The following is an 8,972-nucleotide window of genomic DNA, read 5'->3' as shown; positions in this document are numbered from 1 at the left end:
TTTTTTAAGATATGGTTTCCCGATTATTCAGGGAACGTTCGCAACTGGATTACAGTTCGGGAATATACCACCGGTACTGAACAGAAGCCGCGCCAGGCGGGAGCTTATTCTGGAATGACTTCTGCAAATTGCTGGGTGTTTGTCGATATTAGTTGGAGCGTCCTTGTAATTTAGAATTTCTTAATTAAAACATGAACACTCTGCAAATTGCCCCCTGTGAGGTTTGAACTCACGACCCCTGGTTTACGAGACCAGTGCTCTTCCACTGAGCTAAGGAGGCTGCTGTAAGCTCTCACGGAGATATATAACAACAATGAAGACTTCTTCTCCCTCTGGAGAAATTTTGGTTGACTTTTCCTTTTTGGTATTTTATATGAAATGTTTACCAGCCCTCCACTCAATGTACTACAAAAAAAAAAAAAAAAAAAAAAAAAAAAAAAAAAACGACTAAATTTAGGGTACTATTCCCTGTGTTTCTATGAGGGTAAATTTACATTAGTCCTCTATTCAGTTCATTTGAATCCTATTAGATTTCCAAATGAGTTGCCTGATTGGAAATCATTGTTGTTGAATTTCTTTTCAATCACACTGCAGGTTCATTTGCATTAGAAATCATTCATGGAATTCACAAATAAATCTTGTTTTGCTTATAAACTATTTCTCTCTCTCGCCCTCTCTCTTTCACCACACACAACCACAACACAAATACATATATTATTATATATATATATATATATATATATATAAGTAATTATTTATAATAGATAATTATATATATATATCATATAATATATATACTGAGAGAGAGAGAGAGAGAGAGAGACGAGAGAGAGTAGGAGGTCTCCGCAATGAGCGAGAGAGAGAGAAAGAGTGAGAGAGGGAGAAGAGAGAGAGAGTCTATAAGCAGAACAAGAGTTAATTGGGAAATTTTTGAATGAATTCTTATGCAAATGAATCTGCAATGTGCAATGTGACCGACAAGAAATTTAACAACAATCATATATATATATATATATATATATATATATATATATATATATATATATATATATATATATATATATATAAATATATACATATATGTGTTTGTGAGTTTTTTTCCTTTCAAATTATACTACAAGACTTTATGTCTTCCGTGAATATGCTTTAAAAGGACCCCGTTCCTCTTGAACTATGTAAAACACGATCTAACACCTAGAACATACTGAAAAAATAAATATGTAAATAAATAAATGAATTAAAAGCCTTTAAAAGATCATAAGATTAGATCTTCATGAACAACAACATTTTCTTTATTAGACAGAATTCCGTGAGCAGATTCGCAATGAATAAGACCCATGATTTTAAAAGGAAACACAATTGCAAGGAGGAGTTGAACAGGGAATACGTCATAGTTTTTTTTTAGTGGAGTCACATAATTAAGACAAACTGTTCATCTACGTATCAGCTGCTGTCAAAGACAGTGCCAACACATTCATCATGAAAAGGGAGAAAAAATGGTTTTATGTTTCCAGTTCATCTGAACTTCATAATTTTCAAAATCCGATATTATCATTACCGTTATCCAAAATGCCCACGAAATCTTAAGGAATATACTGAAAATGCCATTAATTTCCAAGCCAAGCAAATAAATTCTCAATAATTGAAAAATGATAAAACGTAAAATGGAAAATTACAATTTCATTACATATATAATATATATATATATATATATATATATATATATATAATATATATATATATATATAGATATAATATAATAATATAATATATATAATATATATATATATATAGGGATATATCTAATTATATATATATATATATATATATTAGGGCTTGTGCCTTGTATGATAAGGCGCCCTATGAGGTAATGTTAGACTAGCGATAATCTTACGCTAAGTCGGTTGGTATTGCACTTCCATCTTCAATGGAGTGTCTGGGGGTTTGTAGATCACTTACGAAGTCGGTATTATCTTGTTAGTTATTACGACGAATGTGTTAAACTCATGGTGAGGAGGTTCTTGTAGAAAACACGAAATATAAAACTATATGTATTCTTCTGAAGTTTTACATGCTGAAGATCAGATATGATTGTACAAGTCTTCTAATAACGATAGCTTGATCGCTTCTGCCAATGATGATGGCTAATCCTATTCCTCTACATGATAAAGCTTAGGTAAAGAGGTACAGGTCTTCTAATGACGATAGCTAACTCTGTTCTACCGTCTACCATCTCTGTTACAAGTTATGAAGGAACAGACAGTAGTTCGAACATATGAACATACATACAAATGACATAATTTCATACGAACACAAAATGAGACACGCTACAGATCACGTAGGCCGTTTGATTATAGGTCGGGGTAGTTGTCTCAAGCAGGGAGCTTGGACTAATATTTATAAACAATTGAATGACTTCAGGTGACGGCATGTTATCTTAGCCTACTTTGTTGTATACGTCATCTTTAGCGTCTCTAGTCTGATCACATTCCTGCAAGCAATCTTTTATATATATGGACTAACATTCCATATTTTTATTATGTAAACACTTACATCAGCTCGGTCAGCTACCAAAACCAACTACTGAATATTCTCAAACTTGACTTGCATTTGACTTATAGGAGTGTGATACAGACACTATGTGAATATATATATATATATTAGTAAATAAAAAATTCATGGTATACATGAATTGATTCAAGTAGTAAAATATAAAACAATGATATTGGTAAATAATAGTGATCACGTGATATATAATGATACAGTTTTTTCACTTCATCTCATTAAGATACATATGCTACAGAAAATACTAATGTACTCTGACAATTGCTTAGAATAAAGATTAACATGATAAAAAATCATATTTTAACTGATAAAAAATTTCATATATGAATTGATAAAATTATTAATGTTTATGCTAACTGTTATATATCTGATTCATTAATCAATATACTAACTACATATAACTGCAGATATTGGTATGATAAAAGGTAACAGATTGATTATAGGCTACCTGATTTGTTTATACATATGCATATGGATTCATAAAATTATGATTAATATATGTGCACTTTAAATAGATTCCTATTGCGTACACGCAAAGATATATTTCGATCCGTTATTTATGATCATTTATATATAGATTCCTAGTGCGTACACGCAAAAAATATATTTCGATTCTGTTATTTATGATCCATTTATATATAGGATACATGACCGAGGTTATACTACTTCACTTTTAACTAACGTTCGAACAACTTTTCGACCATTACACAGTTCCAGACAACCACCTATAGCCCAATGAAACGGCCTATTTCACAGGGTTAAAACAAGGGGAAAATTTGCCTGGGCGGGTCCAACGTTCTATTTTTGCGCTCATACTTATTCTCTGCATCCTAAGCTACACGATTACGTTCGCGATGAATAAAAAAAACATCCCCAGCACGAGTCCTTCGCCAGCAAAGTAGAGTTGAATATCCTTCGGGTCGTAATTGTAGGAAGTATGTCCCTTTCGTAGTCGATTCCGACAGCCGCCAGAGCATTCCGCATTAAAACGAGATTAACGACGAGATACGGTGTCGGTCGAAGAAGTCCATGAAATTCCTTTCACATTGTAGGCGGTTGTTACTCGACTGTAGTCGTCCGCTGCGACGAACGATTTTTTGAAGTTGCGATGTGAAACTCTCGTACTGCAGGATACTGTAACCAGGTTCCATTAATCAGCCTGCAAGTGAAATTATACTTGTCACAAGGGCAAAGTAAATTCAGACGACATCCAAATACAGGGGAGGGAAGAGAGCCATTTAGACCAGACTTAACCCACACGAATTCGCCGATATTTTGGAATTCAAAAGAGTCCGCTGTACAAACTTTTTTATCCATGGCATTAACAATGAGTGAACCTATCCAGGTCTATGAGGACTGTAAAAATATCCATAATTATAAAAAATAAACAGATATTCAATACGAATCCCAAAGAAAATTCGATATTACTGGTAGTAAGTTACTAGACAAAGAAGTGTGAAACGGAGCTATTTGTAAGATTGCCAGGCAACATAGAGTCAAAGAGAAGATTAATCATGATTCTGTATTTCTCTATGCTAACTGAAATTAAGTTGTGATAAAAATCTGATCCTATGTGCCCTAACAAAAGTTTCATATTCATTTCTCGCGCGCATCCTCTGGGGTTAATTTTAAAAACTTTATTAATAGATAGGAGGTGCAACGAAAAAAACCCACTATGTAACTCCAATTTTTTAAATAAACTTTGGGTTTTTCAAGAAAGTGTGACATTTTCCCATGAATGTTTTACTTGAATTGTAATAGGCTAATGTTGCCAGTAAATATTTCTTATACATATCTTGATACTTCTAAATGTCTATGAGGTTCAGAAAAAAATTAATTCATTTTGTTGTTATAGAAATTCTATTTGCTTATTTTGTTATTAATTTTAAAATGATTGCAACTTCTTAGTTGCATTGCGCATACCGATAGACACTTGTACCTAACGTCTGCCTTGCCCATAAGAATTTTCGGGCTAAGCATTCCTTTCTCCAGTCAATCTGCTTCGCAAGCAGAGACGACACACAGATGAAGCCTGTGTAAGCAGATTATTGAGGTTTAAAGGAACAAATGCTGATACGGCAATGATGACGTCGTCACTTGGCAGGAGATTGCTCTCAGCCAGCTAAGAGTTACGTTACTTGCTGCAATAAATACGACTTTAGGATAAATTTATTATCTTTTAATACTCGACCCACACGAAAAGAATGTCTGAAAAAAAAACAGTACCAAAATTGAACAATATATTAGTTTCATGTTGGAAATCTGCATAATTGTAATTATGTGAAATTAAATATTCCTTATTCAAACTATATGAAAAAGGTTTCCATACAAATTCTATATATATTATTAGCCCTGTATAAGATTCATATAGGATTATTTCATAGATAACATTTTCACTTCTAGACTTCCTGACTTTAAAATCTCTTTTATTTTATTTTATTTTTTTTTTATTTATTATTATTATTATTATTTTTTTTTTTTTTTTTTTTTTTTACATTGACTACGAATATAAATCACCGGGACAGACAATATGTCAGTAGGTTTTGATATGTGTTTGAACTTTTAGCTTATTTGTCATTACTAAAGCGTTAAGTTAGAGTTCAAATCTTTACGCATATATATTTGAATATTTAATTATCTATGGTTACGTTTTGCTTATTGATTTTATCGTGATTCCTTTTTTATATAATTTGTAACCCTTCCGACTTCTTACGGAGTGTATTATATTGACTCCACTTGTATCCATATATTTTATTTTTTATTTTTTTTTATTTATTTATTTATATATTTTTTTATATATATTTGATAAATTAATGGTTGGCTTGAATATGTGGAAAAGTGTTCTAGCGGCGTACCGTATAAGGCTACTTGCGGCATCAATTCTATAGATACAAGATATAAATGATAAAGGTATTTAAAACCGCGAGAACCGCTATAATCCAGTTCGGATCCAATATCACGAGTTGTAACTCGTAAGACATTGACACTTCCTATTTAATTATCAGTTATTCTACCAAACCGATTGACTCTGGGTGATAAAATATATTATTGGTTTTCTTAATGGAAAGGAATTCACACCACGTGTTATGGAGATTATTATTGATTTACACCACCCGAGTCAGATTATCATGTGTTGAATTCCATGTTTACTGATGTTTAGACACTCATAAATATTCCTAATGCACTCAACTTGCGTGGGTTTTTGTTTTTTTAGTTGGCTATTACTTCTATATAACGTGTCAAGGAACTATTAACACTAAGAAGTGTTTATTCCCTCTGTCAGACTCGTAACTCTGTTAATAATTCTACGTATATTCTTTCAAGGATTGATTTGGCACAGGATAGGCTCCTAAACTGACAGGTGTCTTAGTGTATCCCTTGTTTTCATGACACGTGTTACAATTAGTTATGTGCTTTTTATATCTGTAAGCATTGTAGGCCAGTAAAATAGTGATTTGGCTTTCTGTGACATAGTAGGGAACCCTGGATGACGGAATGCAACCAGTTTATGACGATTGGTATGAAAAAGATTATTACTACTACCTGGTCGTTAGTCATCTGCTGTGTTCTTCGGGTTTTCCTCGTCACAGACCTACATATAATATTACATTTGATTACATTATTCTGATACACATACTTTAAATATACTTTTGCTTTAGGGTTTCTGCTCGAAGGGTTTATTGTTTTTTGCTTAGCCGCTGACCCTGTTTCCGTTTCGAAGTGTTTATTGTTTGGTGTTTATTGTTTTGCTTATCGCTGTTGACACTTGCTTTGTTCAGTTTGTAACAGTTCTGCGCTCCGACCCAGATATTCAATGCTCGCGATCTCTTGGGTTAAGGAATTTTCTTGGTTTAGATACGGTTTTAACAATAGGCACGGATGTTTCTATATCTTTTAGTCCAATTAATGGTTCTTTGCTGTATGGTGCGGGATTGCGGGATAATGCGTCAGCTATGATATTTGCTTTCCCAGGTAGATATCTTATCTTGGCTCCAATAACCTGAATGATCATTTGTCACCGAGTTCCTTTTGGACTGTGATTAAAGCCTTTGAAAAACTCGGTAAAGGACTCATGTTCAGTAAGGACTTTATCAGGATAGCCATAGATTATGAACTTAAAATGTACTAGTGAGTTAAAGATACCTAGCCCTTCCTTGCTTATTACTGCATATTTACTTTCAGAGGGCTTTAGTTTACGTGAATAAAAAGCTATAGGGAAGAACTGTTTATCATATTACTGAAGTAGTATCCCTCTTACCCCTTGGTCTGAGGCGTCTGTTGCAATAAAAAAAATTCCTTATTTAAATCAGGGATTTTTAAGTTAGGTAAGCTGCATTTTCCGCTTTTAAGATATCGAACGCCTGTTGATGCTTTTCAGACCATAATAAATCTACGCTCTTCTTCGTAAGATCTGTTAAAGGAGCTGTCATGATTGAAGAGTTACATATTTACATACGATTGTAATACCCACTACAGCGCAAAAGTGCTGTATCCCCCTTTTACGTTAATAGGTACCGGAAAGTTATGAATAGCCGACACCTTACCATGGACTACTTTAAGACCTTGACTAGACACATAAAACCTAAATAAACATGTTCGGTTTTTAAAAAACTCACATTTAGATATTTTACTCTGAGATTATTTGTCTTTGTCTCTGTAGCACTAGCTCTACTTTATGTGAATGTACTTCTAAGGTATTACCAAAGATTACAAGATCATCCATATAGGCATGTAGGTTATCCCTAAAAGTCTCCAAACACTATATTGTAATTGGGGCGCAACGTAAGCCGGAGGCATACGTAAAAATTGATAATGTCCCCTGAGTGTGCTGAAAACGGTGTATGAGGTACAATCACTTAGGTAATGGTATCTGGTAAAAGCTTTTAAGTAAGTCCAAATTGGTGAAAAAAAAAATTTATTCTAACCTAACAGAGATAAGATGTCGTCGGTACATGGCACTGGAAACTATCGGGAGTCGTTTCCTTGTTTAAGCGACAGAATCTACGCAGATACGCCAAGTCCGATCTTTTATGGCATGACATTTGAGGGAAAATTATATGGGCTTATTTGATTTCCTAATGACTCCTATTACTAACATTTTTCAACTTCGTCATTTATCTCTATTTTGAAATTGCAGTGAGAGTCTATACGAAGGTACGTAAATAGCTTTATGTTTGTCCTTAGACCGTGTTTTGTGTTAAATTACATCCGTTTTTCCCAGAGATCACTCGCTAGTGGAGAAACTTCCTGGTATTCAGGTAAAAGATAAAAAAAATTTCTGCTGAATCACCTCTGCTTGAATGACTTTACTGATATTACTTTAGATAGATTATCAGAGAGATTCATCCACGACTGGTTGGGGCGGGATAATTAAAAAATTAGCAACAATAAAAGAAATGCGATTATTTATATGTATAGGTTTTTGTGGATTACTATATTAACTTGTTTGCAGCGAGTCAACCGTGTCTAGGGCTTTGTTCGCGGAAATCGTTATATTTCAGAGTGTCGGGAAGGATTAAAATTTCATTTCCCAGCAAAGTCTTTTTACACGCACTAAGACATTCGAGGGTGCTTCTCGAGATTTTGCGTGCAAAGTGCGACTGCGGTTGTGGGAGAATTCTGTTGGGTCATTTGAACAATGTTACGATTTATGAGACAAATGTATAGTTCCTTTATATAAGTTATTATTTGATTAACTGTCTCATTTTTGTTCAAACGGATTTTAATATGTTTGAAGGTTTATAGGATTTCCCTTTGATAAACACGCCTTATTTTGCAGGATGTAAGTTAATATTTGTATACCCCTAGATGAATCTTTAGCAATTACACTAGATACAGATCAATGTTTTTTATAACTATAGAGGTATCTGTAAACGCTCGCTTATCCGGACTTCTCATTAGGGAAGTTCGAACAACAGACGGTGAGTCCGTAAATACAGGATATTACGTGTACTAAAGGAATAAACAAGATATTCTAATTTTTACGGCGCGTACAGTCGGGCTTTATCCATCACTACTTATAATAACTTACGTATTAAAAAAAAAAACGAAAACCTGCTCTGATTACTTTATACGGTCGTGTGTTTCATATCCTTTTTAATTCAAAAAGATATTCTCGGTATGTATGAACCAACATCGCTTTTCCCCACTCTGCTAGAGTCGCTTATTGTATGGAATTTGCTATGCTTTGAACACTTCGGCAGTTTTTGACTGACCTTGACCGCTTGACTAGGTGACACAGTCACCGAGTTTGCTTGTTTGATTCTGAACGGGCTACTGTTTCTATTTTTTTTTTTGTAATAATTAAGATCCTACTCTTTATTACCATCGGCAACGTATTGTGTGTTTTAGCATTATGTTGCTGGTTACGTATAAAGCAATGAATGACGAACTATTAGGAACTGAGC

The 8,972-nt window shown here is 33.7% G+C and overlaps 1 non-coding gene across 1 annotated transcript; it reads right to left on the bottom strand.

Moving 5' to 3' along the window:
* Nucleotides 1–208: 208 nt before the first annotated feature.
* On the bottom strand, nt 209–280 carry Trnat-cgu (transfer RNA threonine (anticodon CGU)). Its single transcript has one exon. It is a non-coding gene; the product is annotated as a tRNA-Thr (tRNA).
* Between the last annotated feature and the right edge of the window lie 8,692 nt (nt 281–8,972).

Source organism: Macrobrachium nipponense, chromosome 3 (genome assembly GCF_015104395.2).
Source record: "Macrobrachium nipponense isolate FS-2020 chromosome 3, ASM1510439v2, whole genome shotgun sequence".
Taxonomy (NCBI): Eukaryota; Metazoa; Arthropoda; class Malacostraca; order Decapoda; family Palaemonidae; genus Macrobrachium; species Macrobrachium nipponense.
This window is presented reverse-complemented; position numbering and strand designations above follow the sequence as displayed.